Raw genomic sequence first — 6,902 nt, 5'->3', positions numbered from 1 at the left:
TGTGTCTCAGATTGTGCAGGAAGACCTCTGTGATCAAATAAAGTGTTTCTCTCCTGCTCCAAGATATTGCAGAGCGTTCCTACCTGTCTGACAGCATAAACACCGTTTCTCCTTTCAGTTATTTATTGAAGGCTATCATTTGACTATTTTATTTTCAATTTCAGTTTTTTATTTTGCACCCCTCAGGCAGAATTTGTGCATTATTTATGTGAGCACTTACAATTACAGTTCTATTTAAATACTCTGTATTCTCGTGAATGGTAAATGACTGACATGCGCTGAAAGAACAATGATCACTTTTAAAAGGTACAGTCCCTTTGCCAGTTTCCTGGTATAGCTGCTAACCTCATGAGTCCCTCTGGGGTCGGTCAAAGAAAACATTTCTATATGCAGTGTTGCAGTTAATTTCCTACTGAATTTCTGACTATTTGGGGAACTGGGTTGTAGTGCTGCACAGAATACAAGAACCAAATACACATTTTGCATTGTACATTCACTGCAGTTTGGAGGTTTGTCCTGCCTGTCAATATGTCCCCAAAAAAGCTGCTGGTGGACCTTAAGCTAAACTCAGTGGGTTTATCTGGCCAAATGCCCAGGTTATATACCAAACAAGGCATCGGAAACAATGAACAAATACCGGGTAATAAATTCAGTGCAGGTTTTTCCAATGGGCATTTAAAAGTATGGTTAAATGTGTATATAGAGATATTTGCAACACAGACTCTAACCTGGTTCTTTTCCAAATATCAACATTCTCTACCAGAAAATGTGGAGATCCTGCTGAATGTAAAGGGGTTTGCTTGATTGAAGTGCTGTGGTTGAATTGTCTTGACCTTTTCAAATATTGTTGTCAAATGATATAGTTGTAAATACAGGATTACTGTAAAAAATTATATTGATATAAATGAAAAGTTATTATATGTATTTTTTTACTTCTGTAACTATAACCAGTTAATTTTCCTCCCTAACTCTTGGGAGCACAAAGGACAATGCACTGCTACCTGTGGGCCCCCATCATTGTGAAATATCTGCTCAATACTTTCAGTCCATGCCCAAGATCATTGACTACAAGTAAAGTTATTTGAAGTGTCACAAACATGTCATTGTGATCTACAGTTCTTTAGGTAAATTACTTTTCAGCTTCAGAAATTTGGTCTCAAGCCAATTTTAGCTAACATCAAGTTTTTTTTTCTTAACTTTCCTTCTTTGTATTAGAAAGATACTCAGCTCAGCATCTATCAAGCAGAAATTACAGGACAGCTCATACCCTGCTGCAGAAGGTATCATTTATCAGGTCTATGCAGTTTAACCATCGTTATTATTATAGAAGTCACAGCATCCACATCACAGGCGGTGCAAGGTGATTTATTCTGCTTCCTTGGGATTAAAACCATTGAGCTTCTGAAGCATTCCATCTCAAGACATGTTACCCTTACCCACTGGCCTTGTCATGCTCTCCACATCTCTACAATCTACACTAGAGTAACACATTGAGAATGTAACCTAGCAACACATTCTTTACAGGCTAATTGTCAAGGAAACACCTGCAGTTGATGAAGGACATTGTATAAGCAGGTTGAATTGATTGTATCCAGATTAGGTCAAAGTGGGATAGAATGGTATTGTTAAAAAGGTTGGCAGTTTCAGTTGCTGGAGCAGGCTCAAGAAGTTTAATGAAACCATATTTTTCATTGTGGGTTAAAATCAGCTTTCCATGGCTTTTCAGTGGAAAACCTTGTGAACAACTATTGAACAAGGCAAGACAAAAACAAGAAGCAATGTGATGGATGGTGTACTAGGTTTGTGCAATTACTCTTCAGCTCCGATAACTGCTTATCAAATTTAACAAGTGTACAGTATGTGCCACTGTGATCAATCTAATTCTAAAGAACTCAGGTTCAGTGCCACAGGAAATGTGCAGGTAATGATTGTTAAACAAAATAGGAAATATTTCCTTCAAACTAATGTACAAAAAAGTAACCAGCCACTATTGCTGTGAAAAAAGTGTGATATGCCAATATGTCAATCTAATGCCATTGGCTCTCCTTTTCGGTTAGTTTTTTTTAAAGATTATTAGGAAATCCCGCAGAACTCTCAGACCCATATTGATTGGGATTAAAGTTGAATCTACATGCATCTTCTACATGGCAGTATAAGCTCTCAAGTAGGGTTTAAATCTCCCTCTGACACATACAAATGTACGGGCTGCTTTCTCGATGGCAGTACCAGTATGAAATGTAATACATTTCAACCAGCTAATCTGCAGTGAAATACTGTGCTATTATCACAGGGCTTTCATAAAACTGGAACTGACAGAGCTTGTTCAAGTGATAAGGAATCTTATAAGCACCTCATCAGAAACATTTATTAGAATTTCCAATGTGGCGCTACACCCATATGTTTCCTAATGTAACTTACCAATGTAAAGATGACCTTGAGAAAATAAAGTGCCACTTTATATATCCAGCCAATATATGGTTGCTGGTTTAATCAATTTGAGATCAGCAATTTTGTCAATTGGTTATTGGATTTCACAAAAATATATGAATAGTACAGCACTATTTTTGTTTAAAAGAAAACATTTCAGTAAATTACTAATGGTAAAAAAAGTATTTGTAACTAAATAGGAAGACAGAGGATGGACAGGTAATTAAAATAAAAATAGTGAGCATGTATTGTCATATCATATTAAGAAAGAGCATATACAATGCAATGGGGTTCATTTTTGATGTCTTAGTTTATTAACTGCATCCAGTGTGATCCACGTTGTACTCAACAGTTTTTGCTTATAAAGACAACTGTAAAGTCAGCTTAAAGTTTACTCTCCAGTGAAGGGGAGGGACATTTAAAGGGTGAAAATCAGACTCCTATTACAAAGCTGTTTAATCAGTTACAGATTTTATAATTATTTTGTTACATATGCCCCGAAGAAAAAGATAAGGCAATGCTAAGCAAAGATTATGTGTATTTTTCATTCTTTTCCAGGAAGCAGAGAGACAACGACTCCCAAGAGTTTTGGTACAGTGAAGCTTCTTAAAAAAGGTACCTATATTTATTGTACAGCACTTCAAGAGGCTTCATGTCTGGGAATGTGATTTAAAATGACGATTGGTTGATATCACTGTTATGTGCATATCCAATTGTGGATAAACTTGGTCCGGGCATTCTTTTAATGATCTTGGTGACCTACTCTGGCATGAGTTGTGGCCTTGGTTAGATCTTCAGAAATGTCTTTGATGGGACCTGGCCTGATCATTTGATACAAGAAAGTGGTGCATGGATTTTATGACTTAAATAGTTCCACTTACCAGGTGTTTCTTTTTGCCTCTGTTCTTTCTGTGTGCTGGCCAGTGCATGTTTTTCTCTTTGTCTTGTCCTTTGAGTTTGCGAGCAGGGGAGAGGGTCATTATAGGGCATGGCACAGCACACTGCCTGTTTAATGAGGCCCAGTCGTTTCTGCACACGTGCAGTAAGGAGTGCACCCAAGTGCAGAAGTTTGCTAAAGGTTTTTTGTTAAATCTGTGAAATTAACTAATACAATTGTATATCATGAGTAATGTTTATGGTGAAATAGAACATTGTTTTAAATTGTATTTTTTTAATATTTCCTATCTTTACAGGAAGTTGGGGGTGGGACTGAGATAACTGGACTATATTAAGAGGGCTGCCCCCCCCCACCCCCAGAAAGGGGATAGTAGTTTGGTGAGGATCAAGCAGGAACATTTATCACCAGAGTGTTCTTTTTTTGTTGATTCTTGTGTAATAAAATAATTGTTTTTAAAAATAGACTCTCATGTGAAGCACATCTCAGAGAAGTTATTCCTTATACTGTGAGTGTGGATTTATTTTTGAGGTCTGGTTGATATTTTTATGAGAGCAGGAACAAATGCTTAATTCATTTGTGCAAGCAGCTTTGACCTTTGTGAGTAAGGAACAGTACTCTCATTATCGTTTACAGATTAATTGTGTAGCCAGAAATGGTTTACACTTTAGCAAACAAAACAAAACAAAAAAGGTCTGTGTTATATCATACCCACATGTAATAAAATGAATTATATTCCTTAAAAATATTAAACCCAGTATCAGAATCTCCTTGTGTACCGTAAGCCTAATTTCTGCCGTGAATTATTGACTTCTAATTAGTGGCAGTCCAAATCTGCAGATAATATAATTCCTTGGAAATTAGCACTCTTCCACAGATTCACCATTTTCAGCAGCTACATCGTCATTATAATGATCATAAACTGACTTCTGAAGTGCCATTTGTTCGGTTCTAGTTTTTGTTAAATTAACAGATGTTTTGTCTCCTTCAAAATGTAGGAATTAATTAAAGATTGGAGTTAAGGCTTTGAAAATGTGACAGTTTCTAAAGATTTTACTGACAAAAATGCTTGATATATTAAATTGGATGTACTTAACCCATAGAAGGTTTTTTGTTAAATCTGTGAAATTAACTAATACAATTGTATATCATGAGTAATGTTTATGGTGAAATAGAACATTGTTTTAAATTGTATTTTTTTAATATTTCCTATCTTTACAGGAAGTTGGGGGTGGGACTGAGATAACTGGACTATATTAAGAGGGCTGCCCCCCCCCACCCCCAGAAAGGGGATAGTAGTTTGGTGAGGATCAAGCAGGAACATTTATCACCAGAGTGTTCTTTTTTTGTTGATTCTTGTGTAATAAAATAATTGTTTTTAAAAATAGACTCTCATGTGAAGCACATCTCAGAGAAGTTATTCCTTATACTGTGAGTGTGGATTTATTTTTGAGGTCTGGTTGATATTTTTATGAGATGTTTTTCACCTACTTCATTGTAATAAAACCTTGACAAAGGGATATGTGTGTTTCTTACATTGACTGTTTTATAAATAGCAGGTATCCTTTCCTGCCAAGCTACCTTGTATTCTTAGCAATATGCTGTAACCACAGGCTACATGTATCAGTCCTCGACAATGCTGACATTGATCAGACTACACCTTCCATCACACAGCCAGTCATTTATAGATGGAAATATCCCTGTTTATATTAGATTGTTTCCAAATCATTGCCTTTGCAATATTGGTCTGGGCCAAGATGATCACAAGTAAACAGAAGGGATAATATATTAAAAAACATTCTTTATGATGATGTGAGTTAATATACAAGAAGATTGATTGCGATATATGAAACAAATCAGAAGTTTAGCTGGTGTTATGAGGGCAGGAAGTTGGGATTGAAGCCTCTTGAGGTTTCTGCTATATACCCTTTAGCCAATTACTGTCAGTTTAGATACCTTGGAATCTGTCCCTCTCACACAGGACGCAGCAGGGGACAGCTCAGGTACAGGCCTCTGCAAATGCTTAATTCATTTGTGCAAGCAGCTTTGACCTTTGTGAGTAAGGAACAGTACTCTCATTATCGTTTACAGATTAATTGTGTAGCCAGAAATGGTTTACACTTTAGCAAACAAAACAAAACAAAAAAGGTCTGTGTTATATCATACCCACATGTAATAAAATGAATTATATTCCTTAAAAATATTAAACCCAGTATCAGAATCTCCTTGTGTACCGTAAGCCTAATTTCTGCCGTGAATTATTGACTTCTAATTAGTGGCAGTCCAAATCTGCAGATAATATAATTCCTTGGAAATTAGCACTCTTCCACAGATTCACCATTTTCAGCAGCTACATCGTCATTATAATGATCATAAACTGACTTCTGAAGTGCCATTTGTTCGGTTCTAGTTTTTGTTAAATTAACAGATGTTTTGTCTCCTTCAAAATGTAGGAATTAATTAAAGATTGGAGTTAAGGCTTTGAAAATGTGACAGTTTCTAAAGATTTTACTGACAAAAATGCTTGATATATTAAATTGGATGTACTTAACCCATAGATTGCTTGATAGGATTGTTTACTTGATTTATATTTTTTATAAGCCGTTATTAATAAATACTAAGCACATAAGATGCTCTGCAGATTTGGACTGCCTTGACTAATAATCTAAAAATGACAGTATGTTATTCTATACAGGAGATTAGCCTTCTGTGAACTCAGCTCCTTCCGAAAGCATATTCTCTCTCTCTCTCTCTCTGTTTTGTTATAATCCACCAAAGCCAGTTTAGGGGCAGGTAAATAAGACCTGCTTGCCACCCAGGTTCACTTATTCTACTACTGTAGCTTGATAGCTTTGAATGCAAAGAATTAGAAAGGGGAATGATTGCTTTTTCTCCACAGGACTTATTTTTTATTCTAATAACATCTGACAAGATACACCTACAGTTTAACGCCATTGGCTTGTAAGGGAACCCTTGCACAATGTATCAAACCTTTTTTTTAACCCGTTACAAGGCATCTTTAAGACTACACCTGACTGTTTAACTGATGGGAAACGACAATGGATTCGCAGTTCATTCCACTTCGGGAAGGCTTTAGTTGAGGTTTTGCTCGCAAGTATTCTTGTTCCAGCACCAACTCCACTGCAAAAATACCTCTTAATGAAATCCAGCTCCAAAAGAGGTTTCAGAAAAGCCAATTTCTCTGTGTGTTTTCTCTCTGTGACACCGTTATTGATCCAGAAGACACAACCATCATTCTTCCTGGAGATCTGTAAAAAAAAAAAAGAAAAGGTACATTCACACTGCCTTTTAAAACACAGAGTAGGCTAGATAATTAGCTGTAATATTGGCGTTATAAAGACAAACTGCTTTGTTTTGGGAACAGTAACATTTTAGCAAACTTTCTCTTTGTAAATTCAGATTTCTTGTTTTCTTTCTTGTATTATGAAATACAAAAACTTTGAGTGAGGGCAGAAAATTGCATGTAAATGAATTACCTGATATTAAACGTAAATTCATTCTAAAAAAACAACATTTTACACTTAAAAACATATCATTAAGGGAAATATCACACCTATAT

The sequence above is a fragment of the Acipenser ruthenus genome, chromosome 13 (assembly GCF_902713425.1).
Source record: "Acipenser ruthenus chromosome 13, fAciRut3.2 maternal haplotype, whole genome shotgun sequence".
Classification (NCBI taxonomy): Eukaryota; Metazoa; Chordata; class Actinopteri; order Acipenseriformes; family Acipenseridae; genus Acipenser; species Acipenser ruthenus.
This window is presented reverse-complemented; position numbering follows the sequence as displayed.